The sequence below is a fragment of the Staurois parvus genome, unplaced genomic scaffold, assembly GCF_062004578.1.
Source record: "Staurois parvus isolate SC_StPar_1 unplaced genomic scaffold, SC_StPar_1.0 ptg000066l, whole genome shotgun sequence".
NCBI lineage: Eukaryota > Metazoa > Chordata > Amphibia > Anura > Ranidae > Staurois > Staurois parvus.
This window is the reverse complement of record NW_028317862.1, coordinates 8707746-8732937: the sequence shown is the minus strand read 5'-3', so window position 1 is coordinate 8732937 and position 25192 is coordinate 8707746. Positions and strand designations below refer to the sequence as shown.

Sequence of the window (25192 nt, the reverse complement as noted above, 5' to 3'; positions counted from 1 at the left end):
CAGGATCATTCCCAAGCCTGGACTGGCTGAGTGACATCAGCTGACAGCGTGCTTTAGCCCACTGAAAACTGGTCATAGGAGAGTAGAACAAAATGCACTACTGTGATCCATAGGTGAAGTATAGCCACAACAGTTTTGGTTTACCAGAAGATATGTCCCTTTTGCCACACAACAAAGCAGATCCACTTGTATGAAGGTAAATTGCCGGCTTAGCCTGGGCTCCCACCAGGCCAGGCCTCCAGTGTGTTAAGCTCTAGGGGGCTCAGCCTGGTGGGAGCCCAGGCTAAGACTGCCATTTACTTTCATTCAAGTGGGTCTTCATTGATGTGCGGCGAATGGGAACATATTTTCTGTTAAACTGGTGTTGGGGGCCGAGACAAACTCTTTCCCTGGCTGGCACTCATAGCTGTGGTTGCACAATGAGTGGCACATAATTCCTCTATAGGTTCACAAAAGAGTTTTGGCTATACCTCTGTTTTAGAACACTGTTCCATGTTTATAAATCAAAATTAAAATGGATCCAACAACCCAGAGATTATTAATGTAAAAATTCCCCAACACATTCTACAGTTAGCATACACAAAAAGCCTAAATATACTGTTTTATAGGTTTTGGTTGCAAAACTATATAAAGCCACTTTGCCCCAGCAAGGCCCCACTGTAAAATGTGATCCCTAACTCTAAACTATCTGAGCTTCCAACTGGGGACTTATGTATAGAAACGCATATATTTAGCGTAGGCATGCCTTGGAGGTATCTCCATCATCCTTAAAGGTACAGCAACACATCAGAAGCTCAGACTCACTCAAGGCAGCTGAAAATCCCTAGTGTGTGTCTGCCACAATTTCATACAAACATAGGATGGCAGTCACTTGGATCAGTTTATCATCAGCAAAAGGAAAGGTGTACATAGACAGGGCAATACACAGAACAGTGCAAAAATGTCCTCCTGCACTGTTCAGCTAGTCAGCACAAAAATTCTAATTAAATTGTTTCAACATTTTTGACTCAGACATTAGTGTTGGATATGTGTTTGGAAGCCTGGACTACTAGTGAGTCTTGTCTTCAGAATACCAATGTAAAAGTCCTCCTCTGGTCTTTTTGGAAAAGTATCTTGTTAGCTCTTCAGGTTCTGCAGACAAGCAGTTTTCAGCAGAATCTTTTGGGAATATTACCAGAAAAACAGATTCTAGGGATAAGTGGCTTGGTCATCCCTGTTGTCTTATAACTATATTCTTCATGTCTGGCCCATTAGTGTGCTCTGATGACTGAATATGATCACCTCTGCCCTGTGGATTCATTTTCCTTTTGGCTGACATATCATGATTGATAGTCTTGAAAAATATTATGTAGTTCATATCTGAACATATAGAATTCAGTTGTGAGAGTTCAAAGGTAATTTTCACTGCTATTAAACATGTCATGGGTAATTTAACATTATAGGAAAACATAGATATTTAATTGTATTTTAAAATGTTAATCAATGAAATATAATCATGAGTTTGTTGTAGACTGTAACGTACCTTGCGATAGAGCCCGAGGAAGGCATCTTACAGCTCTGGCTCAGGAGCCCTGGTAAAGTAACAAGAGCACAGAGTGGCATAAGTGCTTGTGTCACGGTCTGGGTCAGGTTCAGAGACCAGTTGCTACAGCAGTGTAAGGCTTACCTGAAACCAGCAGGGTTGTTACACCAGCAGATCACCCTGGGAATGATGCAGGCTCAGCTGAGGTGCGGGATCTAAGTATTAAACGGTTTCCCCAGAGCTCCTAATGGTGGAGATGGATTTGGCTGCATGCTAATACCAGGTCACAGATCTCAGGATCACCCCACCAGGGAATGAACAAGCTGGAAACCAAAAGCGGATCAAACAGATTAGGGATCAAACAGAAGCGGAGTCAGTCACAAGCCAACGGTCGGTCACAAATGGTAGTAGATAGGATGACGCAGAATCATAGTCAATAGCAAGCCAAAGGTCAGTAACGAAGATGTAGACAGTAGCAGCACCGGTAAGTGGGATATTAACTGGGAAGGATCATCCAAAGAATTGTCAAGGTAGCTGTCCAGCATTCCAGGTGGCTCAGTGAGATGAAACATTGCTTCTCACCGCAGAAGGCCCAGGTTCAATCCCAGGCTCTGACAACCTGATAGGTCTTCTGCTGGTTGAGTGTTGATGTGCATCTAGGTACCCAGGGCAGCTGATGGGTGGCACACTGGTGGAATAGCAGGAGCTAGAGACCTGCAGGGCACAGTAGATGCAGGCAGAAGGACAAGGCCACATCAGACAGTCAGGGTTGGTAATTATTGGGCAGATCAAAAATAAAGTAGTATCAGAAGGGAAGCCAAGCTGGTGTGGGCGTCAGTCAGAATCAAATCAGGTCAGCAATACAGGAACAGATGCAAGAAATGTAATAGACCAAACAGCACTGACACAAAGAACTAGTGCAGGTGCCTGGTGCCAATTGGCCATGAGCAGGGCCTAATGAAAACCTACACCTGAGCATAAGTATGTATGTTCCCTGACATAGACCCTCTATGTTGTAAAAACTAATTTGATTAATATCAGGTCTAGGTAACTATTAATCCAGTGCTAAATGCATAATATTCTATCTCAACTGTCATTTTAGGCAAAAAAAATGTTTTTTTGCCCAGCAGCTTCTTTAGGTGCCAGCATGCACAAACTGAAGATTTACATGAGGTATCTGTTGTAAAAATGTTATAATATTTATTATTAAGTATATAAACTTTTTGTGAGATTATCGAAACAATAGCTAAATAAAATAGCTGTGGTATAGTGGGGTAATATTTTCTAATGCACATATGGCTTTCTACTCTGCTGTCATTTTTTGACTCTTCTTGCTTGACATGGCAACTAACAAAGAATAACAGACTATAAAGTAAGTTATGTGAAAATCAAATGTCCCAGATTTCACACAGGGGTGGGGACTTTTTATGCATAATCACAATTTTTATTAGCAGAACTTCAACATCATACAGATAAGGCCAAGACACTTAAAGTGGTTCTAAAGGCTCAAGGTTTTTTTTTATCTTCATGCATTCAATGCATGAAGGATACAAACCTTCGGTGTGCAGCAGCCCCCCAATTACTCATGAGCCCCATCACAATCAAGCATTGTGCATGAGAACCTTGGCTCTCCAGGGACTCTCCCTCCTCAGTGACTGAGACACCAGCAGGAGCCCTTGGACGATTGGAGCTGCTTTGTACAAAACCACTGCACACAGCAGGTAAGTATAGACATGTCTGTTATGTAAAATAATTTTGCCTTTATTATCACTTAATGTTTGGGGCATCATGGAATGTACAGAGGGTTTGAAAGTGTGTGGGTAGGTGAGTGGCTAAGCAACAATAAGAAGGACCTTTTTGGCTCATGATGGCCTGGTGCATAACCTAGATTGAAAAAAAAACGTTGATCCAGGTAGGCTTATCTCCCTCTTTGAGGACTGAAAGACTAATTGAACTTTCAGTATAAATCAGGTAAACACATTAGGTGTACATAAAAAAGGTGTGCAAAGTCTTTCAGCCACAGTAGAAAATCTAGTCTCCTACCAGCATGCTGTAAAGAAGGACCTATGGACCTAAGAATCTATGTGTAGGAGAAATGGTCTCTGCCAATTCATTAACCCCTGACTATAACTCAAGCAACATCAGCTTTAAATTCAGGCAAACTAAACAGCTTTTTTGTCTTCCCACAAAAGATTCCAGTTGCTGTGGAAATTAGTCGTACATTCATTGCCATTAATACTATAGCCACAACTGTACATGTGAAAGCTTCCCTTTCAGGACACCACATCCAACCTTAAGTTGGCTACTAGGATGCTGGTGGCCACCTGGATCTCAGCAACCAATTTTTTTGTTAAAAAATTGGTGAGGGGTCTCCCTCAAAATCTATTCCAGTTATACAAACATGCAGTTAGAAAAGGGAGGAGGCATTGAGTGCGTGTCCCATACCCTCCTAAACCATACTACACCACAAGCCTTCATGTAAACAAAGGTACAGATGATCCCTTTGGGTCACACAACTTTTGCATAAAAAGTTGCATAAATCCTGCTGCAAATACTGTAATGCATATTGTTGTGTTTGAAAAACAACAAAATTAATTGCACCTGGACAGCTAACAATTAATCTCCCTCTTTAACTGACCCCTCTAAACCCTAACAGTAACTTTAACAGTTAAACCATACCTGTAACCTTTAACCCTAGCACTGACCTAAATTCACTCCTAAACTAATCTCTAACACTAAAGTAACTGTCATAGGATGAACCGCAGAAGAACGAGCACATCCACCAACATTCAACAAGGCCAAGCTAATTTGCACAGAAATGAGCATGGACGTTGTGTGTGGGTTCTCAGAGTGCTTGTGAGAATGCTTATGCATGCACAATCGCGCACACTGGTGTGGCTTGGCGCACGATGATGCGCCATGGTGCACACAAAGTGTGACAGTTCTTGGCGCTCAGTGACCTTTTCAAAGTGAGCACTCTGGTTCACAAGTTGCTGGATGATCGTCACCCCCGTTTCCCTGGGCTTCTGTGTGCCATACTTTTGGATTTCCCATTGCTGACTCAGCTTGGCCCTGGACCTGTCTTTGCTTCTCTCCTGGCTCTGACCCTGGCTTATTCAATGGACTTATTCACTTACTGCCTGCTCCCGGTTTATGACCTCTACTAGATCTTGACCACACTTCTGCTTTTGTTTCTGCATGATCCTGGTTCTGGCTCCTGACTCTGCCTCTGTTCTGCTCACCTGTCATAATCCACCTGTGCATCTGGAGTTCCACCTGTCCTGCTGGTACCCTGGCAAAGTCAAGACTTTAGCTGCTCATCTAGAGTGTCTTCTTCCCTGCTGAAACAGCTTCAAGGTCAAGCCCCTTTCAAGTGCATCATCCTCTCTGCTCGTCAGGTTACTCCGCAGCTGGCAACTCATGATTCTTTTGGCGCAGCACTCCCTGTCTTCACCTTCAGGGGTGCTGTGCAATCAGCTGCAAGGGAAGTCCTTTCGTCACTTTGGCCTCTGACCAGGTACGTGACAGTAATTCTTCATGCTACATCCTGGTCTCGGAGCAGCAGCGTTAAAACCTGTTCCCATTGCTTCAATATGTCAGCTCCAAAAAGTACTGGTCTGGCATATGTGTGAGAAGGCTTACTGGGACAGCTGCATTTTCTACTGTGGTTTAAAAAATTTCTATTGAAGAGGAATGTATCTTTTATAGAATAATTACAGACTATTGCCATCAAAGTGTAGTTCTCTGCTGTCCATGTGTACCCTAATGAGCAACTGTCAGAATAAGAATAGGATTGGAGAAAGGCATGTGACCTCCCAACGACTGCCATTTGTAGTAGTTTATATGATGTCTCATTAACTTCCAATTAGTCCTAAAAATGTAAACAAACATTTTGAAAATATAAAAAAAATGTTTTAACACTTGGCACTATACTGATACTTTACCACCATGGTGTATCCACTGTGCTTGTTTCTTCTTCTAAAAAATATAGCTTGAATACATGTTTAAGGAATATGACATGTAAGAGGTTGGATACACGAATTTGCCTCTCTTCAAATAAGCTGAGATCCAAGACTCCTTAGCACGAGAAACATACCAGCCATAATGATGTTAAATCAAGTTGGGTTTTCATATGCACAAGAAAATTATCACGCCTGCAAGCATAAGTATTGCAAATGTCTGCTTGTTTCTTAACTTATTATTTTTGGCAGGGATGCATATGTTCTCTGTGCTCATTCCTTGAATCCAGCTGATTATTATTCCAATCACCAGAGGAAGAGAGAGTCACATTAATTTGTAGTAATTAATAGCACTGATGCATTTGACAGCACATGTTAACAAGCCTCTTTGATTGTTTGAATCTCTAACCGCGGCCCTTCTTGTTTGCATCACCTCCAAGGAATTCATAATATCAAAGCTTAACGGTATCTGATACTTGTCAAAATGCAATTTATAAAAGTTTAATTCTTTTATTGATTTAGTTTGGTTTTGATGCCTGCAGAGTCAGCTCCCCTGACAGAACTTAACGGATTCAAATGCTTGTCACCAGCTCGGCCTTCTTTTCACAGGGAACAATTGCCATAGGCCAAGCCAACAGGCATGGTTTAATTGCCATTAATTAAAAGCATAAATCTCTTTTTTCTTTACTTGCTCAGCTCTTAAAGGGGCTGTATCTCTGTCTTTTTTCCTCTGTTTGGAAGAAGAGCTGCTGGCGACCAAAATTAACCCATTCTAGAGCTCAAAGGGCTGGCTTTTGAAGCACAATATCTAAGATCTGCTGAGAAACACATGCAGCTCGGTGATATTTAACAAACTGGATTTTTACTTTATTGCACTATAATGAGGTCAAATGTATCTCTCTATGGGTTGCACACATGCTTAAATGATTTCTGAATCTAATTACTCATGACAGGAAAAAATGCTGCAGCCAAACAGAACATAATAGCATCATAACACGACCATGTGTATACATACAGTAAATACAGTATGTTCATTTGCGCATATATATACTCTTTCTCTCTCTGTATATATATATATATATATATATATATATATACACATATATATAATATATACAGTATTTGTAAATATCCGAATTGATATATAAAAGTTACCGACGTGGAACTATTTGTTGCTTTTAAAAAAGAGTCAGGATAAGCGATCTTTGCTAGAATTTTATGAAGTCAAAGGAAAAGCTTGAAAGAACTACAGGATGTATAAACAGAAAATATAGTGAAAGGTAAGTGAAATGGATAGTTTAAACTTATCTTCAGTCGATAAAAATTGTAAACTTAGCTTTCAGCACTGCGGTACCGGTGTTTGAACTTTTTTGGTCCCAGCTCATTACTCAGCTACATTAAAATTATAAAACCATAAAAGACCTTAGAACAATATATTTAAATTCAAAGCTGAAAGTGGCCAGACAGGTCTTAGAGGACATCACTGAGAAATATTTTCTACCATACCCCAAATCAAGCACTGGTGTATGTCACTGTGTAAGAAAGGGCTCATTTACCGCTTCAAAAAAGCCAGATCAAATGTTTGGTATTTTATAAATATTGTGAACCCTTTAAAAATATATGAAGAACACCTACTGTAGTTGCTCATTGCAAAATGGGTGACCTTGGAAATACAAGGCAAGAAAATAGCAAATGACTCTCTTTGTAAATTGGTTAAGGAAATACAGATAATACTATGCCAATAAACAATGTATTTGACATTTCACAGGTTTGTACACAGACTCCATAGATTGATGAACAGATGGATTCTATGGATATATGGTATTTCAAGCAGAACTAAACCCTTCTATCCTTTATAATGTAGACAAGGAAGTTGCCATCTTATCCTCTGTTTGATCAGTTGCCATGGTGCTGTAAATGTGATCAGCTATGACACCAGACATTTGATGGATTAATAGTTTGGTTGAGAACTAACATAAGTTTACTAGGAACTGTAACAGTTATCATTCAAGGCATGCCTTGAATGTAACTGTTTTGGAAAACAGTTAAATCTGTGGGCTTATTCTGTATATAAATAATAATTTATCTTGGTAAAATTGCTCCCTTAATCTTACAACAGCTCAGCTGAAACTTTCAATTCAGGTCCTGACTGCTTCTAATCAAACTATTGCATGGGCCTGGAAGACCATGACTTTGTGTATAACAGAGATGAAAAACCTTGTTACTCAGGTTGAGGCAGCCCTGTTAGATGTGTTTTCCAAGCATTTAAAGGTATGGGTTGATCATCATTAACCTCCTGGCTTCGACTCCTCTTGTTTGGAACTCTGACCCTCCAGAGGCCCACCAATCCTCTGGATGATACTCCTGCCCAGTGTATGCAATGACCTCTTTCTCCCTTCTCTTCTATTTTTTCTTACCTTTGTCTCATTCTTGCATTTTCTTTTCTTTTCCTTTAAGAGCATGCATTTTGGTTTTTATATGCCTTTTTCCACCTTGCATTTTTTTTATTGACTGATCTTAGGGTGTCCATAGCCCAAAGCTCTATATAGCTTAACATTTGTCAGAACTGAGGCCTCAGATTTTTTACCCCTTTTTTTGGTTGCTACCGATCCATTTTCTGTGATATTGCTATGTACCCATATTTCTTATTGTTGTAATACTAACTGTACTTGCAGTGGGTGCCAACCCCACTTTGACTTGTATTTGTACCAACTGTGACAGTACTGTTATTTTCCCATGTCCTTCAATAAAATATTGAACATGAAAATATTGTCTTGTCTCTTTAAGGTATATCTTTATTCTATCACCCAGTCAAACATTTAAAAGCCATTTTGTAATATTGTATCTACAAATTGTTATATTACTCTGCTAGAACCATCAAAGTAGGTAGCAAGCTGTTTAAGACACCAGAATTTTGTGCCCAAAAACTCTATTTCTTTTAAATAAAACCCTAATTCTAGAATGCCAAAACCCAGGAGTAAAGCTAACATTTACAAAAGACGAAACAATTTTACTAATTAAGCAAACATTTTAAAAGTAAACTTTAAAACATTTAGGGCTATCAGTTTACTGGAGGAAGATTTTTTTTTAGCTATCCCTCTTTCCAGAAACCTATTTCTGGTTTTTAACCTATAGCACATCCAATTATTCCATCAACTTGCTATCAGCCCTGATTTCATTATTTATTCAATGAAGTGTCAAAACAAGTCTGCTTCTGCATATAGCCAAACGTCCTTCCTCCCTGAACTTCTGCTAGTAAGGGAAAAGGCTGCTGTAAGCAAATTATTGCTCCAAAACATTTACACATATTAGTTTGGTTGCTTCTGACAGTATCAGCGATATGGCAAATTCACATAATGTATACACTTGTATTAATGAGATCTGCTTAGGGTTGCTTACAGAGCACTGTCCATGAATATGTTATGCATATGTTTTCATGCGGTCAGGCTATAGCATTTGATTGATTTTGGCCCCAATACACTTTTTGCAAACATCTTAAATGAATGCAGTTTTGCTTAATTGGGAGATTTAAGACTGATATCACCTTGCTTAATGCTTGATGCAGAAATCCCAAGGAAATTAAAAGAATCTTTAAAAACCAAAACGTGCCTGCTTCTCTTGTTTTATTTTTATCTAACACAATCCTAACCCGATGAACTGACCTACATAGCTTTCTACCTCAGTGTTAATATACCTTACCCGCCTTGTGTTTCTCTTTTTGGAGGGTTGTTGAGGGGAGAAGCTTCCAATTAAAACAAAAATAAGCCGCTTTAATGGTCTTTAAATTGACAAGTGAACAATGATTTTAGTATTGGTATCTGTCAAAGGTCCTAGAAAATCCTCAGTTGATAAGGCCCAATGCTTCCAATTAGGAACAGTGCAGGTCTGCAGCCAATAATGATTTCTAGGTCCCCACAGAACCTCAGCAGACACTTATTGCAAATTACTGACAAAAAGCTCTACTGTATTGATGAGAGAAAGTACAGGAGGCTTTTTCTGTCCCCTTTAGGTATAGATAATAATGAGAAATACTGAAGTTTTGACTTAGCCCTCTTTTTCTTTCCCTCCCTCCTCTCTTAAAGCCGTGCTTCATTGATGAGTGAGAAAAACCTCCAACCGCCCACTAGTTTAAGTATCTGAGACATTTCTTCCTATATTTGTTACATGAAGGCCACTAATTTGATGTCAAGCTCAGATATGTTTCTCATCAATAATATCCTACAATTGCCTTATACCACTGACACTGTGCAAATCAATCATCGCTGGGATAACTGACACACCATAAACATGATGTGTATCTTTATCTAGCCTGACAAATATAAAAATAATGAAGACAATTACAGGGGAGTCTTTGAAAAATACATACACCAGCTTGCATGAAAACCTGAGCAGATTCTGCATCCACACTGTAACGGTTACAAGTCAAAATAGAATAATCTGTCCTTTTTGATGTAACAGATCTCAAAACTGGAAACGTGCTTCTGATAAACAAGTAAACATGAAAATGTACCTTGGAACAAGAAGGTATTGCCGAAAACGTACAGCATTGACATCACTATGTCTGCTTTTGTGGGGGCTCAAAGATGGCAGTTTTGTAGATGTATATAAATTGTGACTGCATGATAGATGGATAAGATGGTAATTAAACCTACTTTGATGTTAGGATGTTGTCTGTACACCAAGATATCTTTTTTCAATATCTACTTTTATTAGGTCAATATACCTTCTGGACCTGTGAAGCAACTTTGATGTTACCCAATAAAACAGACTCTTTGTAGGCCCAAAATATTGCATATCTTATTGAGAATTAAAAAAAGGAAATATTGGAATGATATCTTGCTGTAAAGATTGCATCCTTGCTTTTATATGCAGAACAGCATTATGCGTTTATGTTGCCCCAGCACCCAAAATCAAATAGGTCAATCACCGTAAGGACTGCGGGTTGGAATCTTCTTTAAATTTGGTGGCACCCATTCATAAATAAACTAAGGCATATAAGCCAGGTCACACTTGTCCTTTTTACTACAACAAGGAGCATGCATTTTACTGCTTGAAAATTAATTCCAATTATTTTTTAATATCTGAGTGCTTAAGCTGCATTTAGTGCATTTTCAAAATACAGGACATGCTGCATTTTTGTGAACGTACAGAGATTATGCGGGCCCATGGAAAAAGGTGGTAATTACACAAACACAAAACTATCACGTCGTTTTGCACATTTTTACCACATCTGCGCCAAGGAAAATCCTGATTCTGTATCAAAGTATAAAACCCATAAAGTCATGCTTAAATATATAAAATTAACAAAAATGTGCATAAATATGTGCAATAGTGAAGGTATAAAACATAATTTATCACTAGAAGTGTAAAAATGGGCCCTAACTGTGGCCTTGCTTATAATAACCAATCCAATATTAGCTTTCATCTTTCTCAGGTGCTGAAGAAGAATGATGGCTGTGGATTGGCTGATTGCTGTTTGTTTTATTAGTTTTGGTTTTTTTTAGCTCTACTGTAGTCAGTTGTTACACCAGTTGTTGATTCACAAGTATTACATTTAAAGACCAACTCACAGCCTCAATAAGAATGCACTTAATGGATTAATGGGCTCCTCCACCCAGCTGAAGATTTATTTTGCCTCTAGCTAAGTTGTCAGTTGAAATAGGTCCCTTGACAACTGTCTCCATCTTCTTCTCTTTACTATTTTGCTCACTGAAATAGCCAGTTCAGAGAATACTTAGCAAACAGGACAGGAGCTCCCTCACTTTTACCATGGAAAAAGTTTTCAAGGGAGCACTTAACAATTTTAAAAGTCAAGCTTAAAATATGGCTAGTGAGAGAACAACTAGTAAGAAAGCTTTACATAACAATACTCAATCAAAATTTGGCTTACCAGCATCATGCTCTTGATTTCTTGACTTAAAAGACCTTAAAACGTATTTGTAATACTTTTTGACTGCTGGGATATGTTAGGAAACTTGCTGGACTATATCTATTGTATTACATTAGAAGAAAAGCACTATAAAGGTGAATATGGTTTAGTCAGGCTGCTTTATTGAAGGCTTTGGCTGCACCTAGAGATGAGCGAAGAAATGAAAAATTCGATTCGACTGATTCGGCGAATTCGTGGACAATATTCGATTCGAGTCGAATAAATTCGCTGTGAATTTAACTTAAAAAAGGGTGTTTCTAGGCTTCAGAGAGACTTAATATTAGTGCAGAACACTGTACCTTTAATTTAAATGCCCTTGGAGTCTGCTGGGGAAGAGAAATAATACTGTCTGTCAGTATGACATGCAGATGAGTGCCGTCGATCTTAGAATCACTGCACACTTCACTCCTTTGGCCAGTCACGGGGCCAAAACCAGTGTTTGGAGCCACAGTGTGGCGGTGGAGGCAGCAGCAATGGGAGGCCATACAGCAACCTATGACAAAATGGAAACCAGCAGGAGCGTGAGGAGACCTGAAAGTGGCACATGGCAGAGTGGGAGCAATGGGAGGCGGTACAGGGACCCAGGTCACACTGTGGGCCCAGCAGCAGCGTGACCAGGCGGTACGGGGGCCCATGGCCGATATGGGGCTTGGTGGCACCTATGGAAGGCCTGTAATCTGCCAGCAACCTATGACAAAATGGACAACCACTGGAGTGTGAGGAGATTTCAAAGTGGCACATGGCAGAGTGGAAGCAATGGGAGGCCGTACAGGGACCCAGGTCACACTGTGGGCTCAGCAGCAGCGTGACCAGGAGGTACGGGGGCCCATGGTCGATATGGGGCCTGGCGGCACCTATGGAAGGCCGCTAATCTGCCAGCAACCTATGACAAAATGGACAACCGCAGGAGTGTGAGGAGATTTCAAAGAGGTACATGGCAGAGTGGAAGCAATGGGAGGCCGTACAGGGACCCAGGTCACACTGTGGGACCAGCATCAGCGTGAACAGGCGGTACGGGGGCCCATGGCCGATTTGACCTCATTCATCCCATAGTCCTGCCGACTCACGAATAGCGTGGCCTCCTCAAAGGGCCTGAGCAAGCGCAGGTGTCACACATGAGCTGACAATGGCTGACATCTAAGTTACACAGGGAGTACCTTTATCCGCTTTTAACATCAGGAAATCTGTGATGGCCTTTAGCTGTTCGTAAAGGCGGTCTAACATATGTAGGGTTGAATTACACCTTGTTGCAACGTCACAGCATGAGGAGTCGGTACGGGGGCCCATGGCAGATTACATGTCTGGCAGCAGCAATGGGAGGCCCGTAATCTGCCAGCACCCTATGTCAAAAAATTCAACACACCAGCAGTGTGAAGAGACCTGAAAGTGGCACATGGCAGCAGAGTGTGGCGATGGAGACAGCAGCAATGGGAGGCCGTACAGGGACCCATGAGAGACTCTAGACTTGGCAGCAGCATGAGGAGGCGGTTTATAGGGGCCCATGGCAGATTAGGGGCCTGGCAGCAGCTATGTGAGGCCCGTAATCTGCCTGCACCCTATGTCAAAAAATTTAACACACCAGCAGTGTGAAGGAGACCTGAAAGTGGCACATGGCAGCAGAGTGTGGCGATGGAGACAGCAGCAATGGGAGGCCGTACAGGGACCCATGAGAGACTCTGGACTTGGCAGCAGCATGAGGAGGCGGTATATAGGGGCCCATGGCAGATTAGGGGCCTGGCAGCAGCTATGTGAGGCCCGTAATCTGCCTGCACCCTATGTCAAAAAATTTAACACACCAGCAGTGTGAAGAGACCTGAAAGTGGCACATGGCAGCAGAGTGTGGCGATGGAGACAGCAGCAATGGGAGGCCGTACAGGGACCCATGAGAGACTCTGGACTTGGCAGCAGCATGAGGAGGCGGTATATAGGGGCCCATGGCAGATTAGGGGCCTGGCAGCAGCTATGTGAGGCCCGTAATCTGCCTGCACCCTATGTCAAAAAATTAAACACACCAGCAGTGTGAAGAGACCTGAAAGTGGCACATGGCAGAGTGTGGCGATGGAGACAGCAGCAATGGGAGGCCGTACAGGGACCCATGACAGACTCTAGACTTGGCAGCAGCATGAGGAGGCGGTATATAGGGGCCCATGGCAGATTAGGGGCCTGGCAGCAGCTATGTGAGGCCCGTAATCTGCCTGCACCCTATGTCAAAAAATTTAACACACCAGCAGTGTGAAGAGACCTGAAAGTGGCACATGGCAGCAGAGTGTGGCGATGGAGACAGCAGCAATGGGAGGCCGTACAGGGACCCATGAGAGACTCTAGACTTGGCAGCAGCATGAGGAGGCGGTATATAGGGGCCCATGGCAGATTAGGGGCCTGGCAGCAGCTATGTGAGGCCCGTAATCTGCCTGCACCCTATGTCAAAAAATTAAACACACCAGCAGTGTGAAGAGACCTGAAAGTGGCACATGGCAGCAGAGTGTGGCGATGGAGACAGCAGCAATGGGAGGCCGTACAGGGACCCATGAGAGACTCTAGACTTGGCAGCAGCATGAGGAGGCGGTTTATAGGGGCCCATGGCAGATTAGGGCCTGGCAGCAGCTATGTGAGGCCCGTAATCTGCCTGCACCCTATGTCAAAAAATTTAACACACCAGCAGTGTGAAGGAGACCTGAAAGTGGCACATGGCAGCAGAGTGTGGCGATGGAGACAGCAGCAATGGGAGGCCGTACAGGGACCCATGAGAGACTCTGGACTTGGCAGCAGCATGAGGAGGCGGTATATAGGGGCCCATGGCAGATTAGGGGCCTGGCAGCAGCTATGTGAGGCCCGTAATCTGCCTGCACCCTATGTCAAAAAATTTAACACACCAGCAGTGTGAAGAGACCTGAAAGTGGCACATGGCAGCAGAGTGTGGCGATGGAGACAGCAGCAATGGGAGGCCGTACAGGGACCCATGAGAGACTCTGGACTTGGCAGCAGCATGAGGAGGCGTTATATAGGGGCCCATGGCAGATTAGGGGCCTGGCAGCAGCTATGTGAGGCCCGTAATCTGCCTGCACCCTATGTCAAAAAATTAAACACACCAGCAGTGTGAAGAGACCTGAAAGTGGCACATGGCAGAGTGTGGCGATGGAGACAGCAGCAATGGGAGGCCGTACAGGGACCCATGACAGACTCTAGACTTGGCAGCAGCATGAGGAGGCGGTTTATAGGGGCCCATGGCAGATTAGGGGCCTGGCAGCAGCTATGTGAGGCCCGTAATCTGCCTGCACCCTATGTCAAAAAATTTAACACACCAGCAGTGTGAAGGAGACCTGAAAGTGGCACATGGCAGCAGAGTGTGGCGATGGAGACAGCAGCAATGGGAGGCCGTACAGGGACCCATGAGAGACTCTGGACTTGGCAGCAGCATGAGGAGGCGGTATATAGGGGCCCATGGCAGATTAGGGGCCTGGCAGCAGCTATGTGAGGCCCGTAATCTGCCTGCACCCTATGTCAAAAAATTTAACACACCAGCAGTGTGAAGAGACCTGAAAGTGGCACATGGCAGCAGAGTGTGGCGATGGAGACAGCAGCAATGGGAGGCCGTACAGGGACCCATGAGAGACTCTGGACCTGGCAGCAGCATGAGGAGGCGGTATATAGGGGCCCATGGCAGATTAGGGGCCTGGCAGCAGCTATGTGAGGCCCGTTATCTTGCAGCACCCTATGTCAAAAAATTAAACACACCAGCAGTGTGAAGAGACCTGAAAGTGGCACATGGCAGCAGAGTGTGGCGATGGAGACAGCAGCAATGGGAGGCCGTACAGGGACCCATGAGAGACTCTAGACTTGGCAGCAGCATGAGGAGGCGGTTTATAGGGGCCCATGGCAGATTAGGGGCCTGGCAGCAGCTATGTGAGGCCCGTAATCTGCCTGCACCCTATGTCAAAAAATTTAACACACCAGCAGTGTGAAGGAGACCTGAAAGTGGCACATGGCAGCAGAGTGTGGCGATGGAGACAGCAGCAATGGGAGGCCGTACAGGGACCCATGAGAGACTCTGGACTTGGCAGCAGCATGAGGAGGCGGTATATAGGGGCCCATGGCAGATTAGGGGCCTGGCAGCAGCTATGTGAGGCCCGTAATCTGCCTGCACCCTATGTCAAAAAATTTAACACACCAGCAGTGTGAAGAGACCTGAAAGTGGCACATGGCAGCAGAGTGTGGCGATGGAGACAGCAGCAATGGGAGGCCGTACAGGGACCCATGAGAGACTCTGGACTTGGCAGCAGCATGAGGAGGCGGTATATAGGGGCCCATGGCAGATTAGGGGCCTGGCAGCAGCTATGTGAGGCCCGTAATCTGCCTGCACCCTATGTCAAAAAATTTAACACACCAGCAGTGTGAAGGAGACCTGAAAGTGGCACATGGCAGCAGAGTGTGGCGATGGAGACAGCAGCAATGGGAGGCCGTACAGGGACCCATGAGAGACTCTGGACTTGGCAGCAGCATGAGGAGGCGGTATATAGGGGCCCATGGCAGATTAGGGGCCTGGCAGCAGCTATGTGAGGCCCGTAATCTGCCTGCACCCTATGTCAAAAAATTTAACACACCAGCAGTGTGAAGAGACCTGAAAGTGGCACATGGCAGCAGAGTGTGGCGATGGAGACAGCAGCAATGGGAGGCCGTACAGGGACCCATGAGAGACTCTGGACTTGGCAGCAGCATGAGGAGGCGGTATATAGGGGCCCATGGCAGATTAGGGGCCTGGCAGCAGCTATGTGAGGCCCGTAATCTGCCTGCACCCTATGTCAAAAAATTTAACACACCAGCAGTGTGAAGAGACCTGAAAGTGGCACATGGCAGCAGAGTGTGGCGATGGAGACAGCAGCAATGGGAGGCCGTACAGGGACCCATGACAGACTCTAGACTTGGCAGCAGCATGAGGAGGCGGTATATAGGGGCCCATGGCAGATTAGGGGCCTGGCAGCAGCTATGTGAGGCCCGTAATCTGCCTGCACCCTATGTCAAAAAATTTAACACACCAGCAGTGTGAAGAGACCTGAAAGTGGCACATGGCAGCAGAGTGTGGCGATGGAGACAGCAGCAATGGGAGGCCGTACAGGGACCCATGAGAGACTCTAGACTTGGCAGCAGCATGAGGAGGCGGTATATAGGGGCCCATGGCAGATTAGGGGCCTGGCAGCAGCTATGTGAGGCCCGTAATCTGCCTGCACCCTATGTCAAAAAATTTAACACACCAGCAGTGTGAAGAGACCTGAAAGTGGCACATGGCAGCAGAGTGTGGCGATGGAGACAGCAGCAATGGGAGGCCGTACAGGGACCCATGAGAGACTCTAGACTTGGCAGCAGCATGAGGAGGCGGTTTATAGGGGCCCATGGCAGATTAGGGGCCTGGCAGCAGCTATGTGAGGCCCGTAATCTGCCTGCACCCTATGTCAAAAAAATTTAACACACCAGCAGTGTGAAGGAGACCTGAAAGTGGCACATGGCAGCAGAGTGTGGCGATGGAGACAGCAGCAATGGGAGGCCGTACAGGGACCCATGAGAGACTCTAGACTTGGCAGCAGCATGAGGAGGCGGTTTATAGGGGCCCATGGCAGATTAGGGGCCTGGCAGCAGCTATGTGAGGCCCGTAATCTGCCTGCACCCTATGTCAAAAAATTTAACACACCAGCAGTGTGAAGGAGACCTGAAAGTGGCACATGGCAGCAGAGTGTGGCGATGGAGACAGCAGCAATGGGAGGCCGTACAGGGACCCATGAGAGACTCTGGACTTGGCAGCAGCATGAGGAGGCGGTATATAGGGGCCCATGGCAGATTAGGGGCCTGGCAGCAGCTATGTGAGGCCCGTAATCTGCCTGCACCCTATGTCAAAAAATTAAACACACCAGCAGTGTGAAGAGACCTGAAAGTGGCACATGGCAGAGTGTGGAGATGGAGACAGCAGCAATGGGAGGCCGTACAGGGACCCATGACAGACTCTAGACTTGGCAGCAGCATGAGGAGGCGGTTTATAGGGGCCCATGGCAGATTAGGGGCCTGGCAGCAGCTATGTGAGGCCCGTAATCTGCCTGCACCCTATGTCAAAAAATTTAACACACCAGCAGTGTGAAGGAGACCTGAAAGTGGCACATGGCAGCAGAGTGTGGCGATGGAGACAGCAGCAATGGGAGGCCGTACAGGGACCCATGAGAGACTCTGGACTTGGCAGCAGCATGAGGAGGCGGTATATAGGGGCCCATGGCAGATTAGGGGCCTGGCAGCAGCTATGTGAGGCCCGTAATCTGCCTGCACCCTATGTCAAAAAATTTAACACACCAGCAGTGTGAAGAGACCTGAAAGTGGCACATGGCAGCAGAGTGTGGCGATGGAGACAGCAGCAATGGGAGGCCGTACAGGGACCCATGAGAGACTCTGGACTTGGCAGCAGCATGAGGAGGCGGTATATAGGGGCCCATGGCAGATTAGGGGCCTGGCAGCAGCTATGTGAGGCCCGTTATCTTGCAGCACCCTATGTCAAAAAATTAAACACACCAGCAGTGTGAAGAGACCTGAAAGTGGCACATGGCAGCAGAGTGTGGCGATGGAGACAGCAGCAATGGGAGGCCGTACAGGGACCCATGAGAGACTCTAGACTTGGCAGCAGCATGAGGAGGCGGTTTATAGGGGCCCATGGCAGATCAGGGGCCTGGCAGCAGCTATGTGAGGCCCGTAATCTGCCTGCACCCTATGTCAAAAAATTTAACACACCAGCAGTGTGAAGGAGACCTGAAAGTGGCACATGGCAGCAGAGTGTGGCGATGGAGACAGCAGCAATGGGAGGCCGTACAGGGACCCATGAGAGACTCTGGACTTGGCAGCAGCATGAGGAGGCGGTATATAGGGGCCCATGGCAGATTAGGGGCCTGGCAGCAGCTATGTGAGGCCCGTAATCTGCCTGCACCCTATGTCAAAAAATTTAACACACCAGCAGTGTGAAGAGACCTGAAAGTGGCACATGGCAGCAGAGTGTGGCGATGGAGACAGCAGCAATGGGAGGCCGTACAGGGACCCATGAGAGACTCTGGACTTGGCAGCAGCATGAGGAGGCGGTATATAGGGGCCCATGGCAGATTAGGGGCCTGGCAGCAGCTATGTGAGGCCCGTAATCTGCCTGCACCCTATGTCAAAAAATTTAACACACCAGCAGTGTGAAGGAGACCTGAAAGTGGCACATGGCAGCAGAGTGTGGCGATGGAGACGGCAGCAATGGGAGGCCGTACAGGGACCCATGAGAGACTCTGGACTTGGCAGCAGCATGAGGAGGCGGTATATAGGGGCCCATGGCAGATTAGGGGCCTGGCAGCAGCTATGTGAGGCCCGTAATCTGCCTGCACCCTATGTCAAAAAATTTAACACACCAGCAGTGTGAAGAGACCTGAAAGTGGCACATGGCAGCAGAGTGTGGCGATGGAGACAGCAGCAATGGGAGGCCGTACAGGGACCCATGAGAGACTCTGGACTTGGCAGCAGCATGAGGAGGCGGTATATAGGGGCCCATGGCAGATTAGGGGCCTGGCAGCAGCTATGTGAGGCCCGTAATCTGCCTGCACCCTATGTCAAAAAATTTAACACACCAGCAGTGTGAAGAGACCTGAAAGTGGCACATGGCAGCAGAGTGTGGCGATGGAGACAGCAGCAATGGGAGGCCGTACAGGGACCCATGACAGACTCTAGACTTGGCAGCAGCATGAGGAGGCGGTATATAGGGGCCCATGGCAGATTAGGGGCCTGGCAGCAGCTATGTGAGGCCCGTAATCTGCCTGCACCCTATGTCAAAAAATTTAACACACCAGCAGTGTGAAGAGACCTGAAAGTGGCACATGGCAGCAGAGTGTGGCGATGGAGACAGCAGCAATGGGAGGCCGTACAGGGACCCATGAGAGACTCTAGACTTGGCAGCAGCATGAGGAGGCGGTATATAGGGGCCCATGGCAGATTAGGGGCCTGGCAGCAGCTATGTGAGGCCCGTAATCTGCCTGCACCCTATGTCAAAAAATTAAACACACCAGCAGTGTGAAGAGACCTGAAAGTGGCACATGGCAGCAGAGTGTGGCGATGGAGACAGCAGCAATGGGAGGCCGTACAGGGACCCATGAGAGACTCTAGACTTGGCAGCAGCATGAGGAGGCGGTTTATAGGGGCCCATGGCAGATTAGGGGCCTGGCAGCAGCTATGTGAGGCCCGTAATCTGCCTGCACCCTATGTCAAAAAAATTTAACACACCAGCAGTGTGAAGGAGACCTGAAAGTGGCACATGGCAGCAGAGTGTGGCGATGGAGACAGCAGCAATGGGAGGCCGTACAGGGACCCATGAGAGACTCTGGACTTGGCAGCAGCATGAGGAGGCGGTATATAGGGGCCCATGGCAGATTAGGGGCCTGGCAGCAGCTATGTGAGGCCCGTAATCTGCCTGCACCCTATGTCAAAAAATTTAACACACCAGCAGTGTGAAGAGACCTGAAAGTGGCACATGGCAGCAGAGTGTGGCGATGGAGACAGCAGCAATGGGAGGCCGTACAGGGACCCATGAGAGACTCTGGACTTGGCAGCAGCATGAGGAGGCGGTATATAGGGGCCCATGGCAGATTAGGGGCCTGGCAGCAGCTATGTGAGGCCCGTAATCTGCCTGCACCCTATGTCAAAAAATTAAACACACCAGCAGTGTGAAGAGACCTGAAAGTGGCACATGGCAGAGTGTGGCGATGGAGACAGCAGCAATGGGAGGCCGTACAGGGACCCATGACAGACTCTAGACTTGGCAGCAGCATGAGGAGGCGGTTTATAGGGGCCCATGGCAGATTAGGGGCCTGGCAGCAGCTATGTGAGGCCCGTAATCTGCCTGCACCCTATGTCAAAAAATTTAACACACCAGCAGTGTGAAGAGACCTGAAAGTGGCACATGGCAGCAGAGTGTGGCGATGGAGACAGCAGCAATGGGAGGCCGTACAGGGACCCATGAGAGACTCTAGACTTGGCAGCAGCATGAGGAGGCGGTATATAGGGGCCCATGGCAGATTAGGGGCCTGGCAGCAGCTATGTGAGGCCCGTAATCTGCCTGCACCCTATGTCAAAAAATTTAACACACCAGCAGTGTGAAGGAGACCTGAAAGTGGCACATGGCAGCAGAGTGTGGCGATGGAGACAGCAGCAATGGGAGGCCGTACAGGGACCCATGAGAGACTCTGGACTTGGCAGCAGCATGAGGAGGCGGTATATAGGGGCCCATGGCAGATTAGGGGCCTGGCAGCAGCTATGTGAGGCCCGTAATCTGCCTGCACCCTATGTCAAAAAATTTAACACACCAGCAGTGTGAAGAGACCTGAAAGTGGCACATGGCAGCAGAGTGTGGCGATGGAGACAGCAGCAATGGGAGGCCGTACAGGGACCCATGAGAGACTCTGGACCTAGCAGCAGCATGAGGAGGCGGTATATAGGGGCCTATGGCAGATTAGGGGCCTGGCAGCAGCTATAGGAGGCCCGTAATCTGCCAGCACCCTATGTCAAAAAATTAAACACACCAGCAGTGTGAGGAGACCTGAAAGTGGCACATGTTTGAGGCATGATTCATGGCGGATTTAGTCAGTTGTGTCAGGAACTGGTGGTTTGAAATCCAGACTAATCCACGCCTGATTCATTTTCACAAACGTGAGTCTCTCCACACTTTGGGTGGACAGTCGTGTCCTCCGCGGAGTTACAATACCTCCTGCCGCACTAAACACGCGCTCCGATGCCACGCTACTGGCCGGGCATGACAGCCTTTCAAGGGCAAATTCAGCTAGTTGGGGCCAAAGGTCAAGTTTCGTTGCCCAGTAGTCAAGGGGATTGTCTACCTCGGTTGGCAGGGTGCTGTCCAAGTAGGCCCAAGCCTGTTGTTTGAGCTCCTGCTCCAGGTCCACCTGATGCTGCTGCTGCTGCTGCGGCTGGTTAGTAGTTTCCTCACTGCGCTGGTGAAGAAAGCTACTCATCATCGACTGCAGACTGAGGCAGCCACTGCTGGTGGAGCTGCCACTGCTCCTACCACCCCACCCCTCCCCTGCTGCCATGCCAGCGGAACGCGAGCGCACAGGGCCCACAGTGTCTGAGGATGGACGTTGGCGCACAAAGGCAGAGACCAACTGACTACATAGGTGGTTTTTATAGTACGTAATTTTGGCCTCCCTCTCAGCAGGTGTGAAAAAGGCCACCATTTTGGACCGGTAGCGAGGGTCCAACAAGGTGGACAGCCAAAAGTCATCCCTCTGTCTGATGGTTATTATTCGGCTGTCGCTACGCAAGCAACCGAGCATGCTATGGGCCATTTGTGCCAAGGAATGCGAGGGACTCCCTGCCTCCATCTCCACAGCATACTGCCACGGTGCGTCTGGGTCCTCTGTCTCCTCCTCCTCCTCCTCTACCAGATGCTCCTGCTCCTCCACTCCTGTCCGCTGAGTGGAAAAACCACCCATTTCACTCAATAATGCACCGTCGGGTGCGTGCTCGCAAACTGTTGTCTCTTGGATACGGATTCCAAGAAAGACTGTTGACGGAATCCGAGAAGAGGAGTAGCAGGAGAAGGAGCATCTGAACGAGCGGAAGATGCCAACGAGCGACAACTCCCCTCAGCAGAGGTGTTGGAGCCTTGACTGGCTGATAGAGGGCGATTGACGACGTCGGGTGACGGAGCAAGTAACGGAGCGGGTGATGGAGCGGGGGCTGGGGCAGGCAGAACCGCCGTATGTTTATCACGGTTTTCCCAGGCCACCGAATGGTGACGCTGCATATGCTGACGCAACGCTGTAGTCCCAACATGGGCCCCCTGGCCACGCTTGCATTTCTGGCCACATAGTCGACATACGGCTACGTTTACTTCCTCGGGCGGCTTGAGGAAAAATTGCCACACCACCGAGTAGGAAACTTTGCCCCCGCTACTCTTCACTGGCTGACTGCTACTTCCTCCGTGCGCACCGGCACCACTACTGGCCGTGGTGGTAGGCTGCAGTGGAGCTGGTGCTCTACTCCGTGGACGTTTGGCTCCACTGACACTGATGCGACCCTGCTGCTGTCTCCTGGGCAACCCACCGACTGTTTTGCTCGCTGCCAAGCTGCCACCCTCTTCTCCTGATGATGCGGAAGAAATTGCCTGATGACGACGAGGCTGCCAAGTGCGATCAACCTCCTCATCATCAAGTAGGGTCTCCGCCTCACTACTAGCCCCCTCGGCTGCGTCTGGGTCAGGAGACAGACCTGTCTCTAGACCGGCTACCGAGCCACTCTCCTCGCCAGTACTTGTTCGCTTGGCTGCTGAAAAGGCCGATGTCTCCCCCCGTTCCTGACCGCCCTCTGTTAGCTCTTCCTCACTGTACAGTGGGGCTGAGCCCACAGCATGCGATACTTCGCTTGGTGAGGGAACAGCAAAGGACAGGGGCAGGTAGAGGACACGTGATTTCAGTGGGCTTGCTCCCGGGCCATGCCAACTAACGGTTGTGTCTGACGTACCCACCGACCGTTGGCTGTAGGTGTCAGAGGTGACCTGGGAAGAGGAAGACGACCGAGCCAACCAATCAATGACGGCAGGGTTGTCGGTGGAGACACGACCGCTGGATGACACCGGGAGCACTGGCCTCTGGCTGCGAATACTGCTGCCTCGACCCCTTCCTCTGCTGCCACGTCTGCTCGCTCCTAAAACATTGCCTCCTCTGCCACTCCTCTGCATGTTGTCTGACATACTATTTAATTCAACGATTAGGTGTCCCTGAGTAACAATTCTCTGGCACTCAGTAACAATTCTGTCTGTCCCTGAGTATGAATTCTGTGGCCCTGAGTAACAATTCTGTGTCTGTGCGAGTAACAATTCTGTGTCTGTGCGAGTAACAATTCTGTGTCTGTGCAAGTAACAATTTTGTGTCTGTGCGAGTAACAATTCTCTGGCACTCAGTAACAATTCTGTCTGTCCCTGAGTAACAATTCTCTGGCACTCAGTAACAATTCTGTCTGTCCCTGAGTAACAATTCTCTGGCACTCAGTAACAATTCTGTCTGTCCCTGAGTATGAATTCTGTGGCCCTGAGTAACAATTCTGTGTCTGTGCGAGTAACAATTCTGTGTCTGTGCAAGTAACAATTTTGTGTCTGTGCGAGTAACAATTCTCTGGCACTCAGTAACAATTCTGTCTGTCCCTGAGTAACAATTCTCTGGCACTCAGTAACAATTCTGTCTGTCCCTGAGTAACAATTCTCTGGCACTCAGTAACAATTCTGTCTGTCCCTGAGTAACAATTCTCTGGCACTCAGTAACAATTCTGTGTCTGTGCGAGTAACAATTCTGTGTCTGTGCAAGTAACAATTTTGTGTCTGTGCGAGTAACAATTCTCTGGCACTCAGTAACAATTCTGTCTGTCCCTGAGTAACAATTCTCTGGCACTCAGTAACAATTCTGTCTGTCCCTGAGTAACAATTCTCTGGCACTCAGTAACAATTCTGTCTGTCCCTGAGTATGAATTCTGTGGCCCTGAGTAACAATTCTGTGTCTGTGCGAGTAACAATTCTGTGTCTGTGCAAGTAACAATTTTGTGTCTGTGCGAGTAACAATTCTCTGGCACTCAGTAACAATTCTGTCTGTCCCTGAGTAACAATTCTCTGGCACTCAGTAACAATTCTGTCTGTCCCTGAGTAACAATTCTCTGGCACTCAGTAACAATTCTGTGTCTGTGCGAGTAACAATTCTGTGTCTGTGCAAGTAACAATTTTGTGTCTGTGCGAGTAACAATTCTCTGGCACTCAGTAACAATTCTGTCTGTCCCTGAGTAACAATTCTCTGGCACTCAGTAACAATTCTGTCTGTCCCTGAGTAACAATTCTCTGGCACTCAGTAACAATTCTGTCTGTCCCTGAGTATGAATTCTGTGGCCCTGAGTAACAATTCTGTGTCTGTGCGAGTAACAATTCTGTGTCTGTGCAAGTAACAATTTTGTGTCTGTGCGAGTAACAATTCTCTGGCACTCAGTAACAATTCTGTCTGTCCCTGAGTAACAATTCTCTGGCACTCAGTAACAATTCTGTCTGTCCCTGAGTAACAATTCTCTGGCACTCAGTAACAATTCTGTCTGTCCCTGAGTAACAATTCTCTGGCACTCAGTAACAATTCTGTCTGTCCCTGAGTAACAATTCTCTGGCACTCAGTAACAATTCTGTGTCTGTGCGAGTAACAATTCTGTGTCTGTGCAAGTAACAATTTTGTGTCTGTGCGAGTAACAATTCTCTGGCACTCAGTAACAATTCTGTCTGTCCCTGAGTAACAATTCTCTGGCACTCAGTAACAATTCTGTCTGTCCCTGAGTAACAATTCTCTGGCACTCAGTAACAATTCTGTCTGTCCCTGAGTATGAATTCTGTGGCCCTGAGTAACAATTCTGTGTCTGTGCGAGTAACAATTCTGTGTCTGTGCAAGTAACAATTTTGTGTCTGTGCGAGTAACAATTCTCTGGCACTCAGTAACAATTCTGTCTGTCCCTGAGTAACAATTCTCTGGCACTCAGTAACAATTCTGTCTGTCCCTGAGTATGAATTCTGTGGCCCTGAGTAACAATTCTGTGTCTGTGCGAGTAACAATTCTGTGTCTGTGCAAGTAACAATTTTGTGTCTGTGCGAGTAACAATTCTCTGGCACTCAGTAACAATTCTGTCTGTCCCTGAGTAACAATTCTCTGGCACTCAGTAACAATTCTGTCTGTCCCTGAGTAACAATTCTCTGGC

General features: G+C 46.8%; 1 long non-coding RNA gene across 1 annotated transcript in view; it reads right to left on the bottom strand.

Moving 5' to 3' along the window:
• LOC149469627 (uncharacterized) overlaps positions 1-25192 on the bottom strand; it is a 129741-nt gene that overhangs the window by 6539 nt on the left and 98010 nt on the right. The window contains exons 3-4 of the long non-coding RNA XR_016311543.1: positions 1667-1845; positions 1523-1571 (exon numbers count right to left, since the gene is read on the bottom strand). This is a non-coding gene — a long non-coding RNA (uncharacterized LOC149469627). The remainder of the gene's footprint in view (positions 1-1522; positions 1572-1666; positions 1846-25192) is intronic.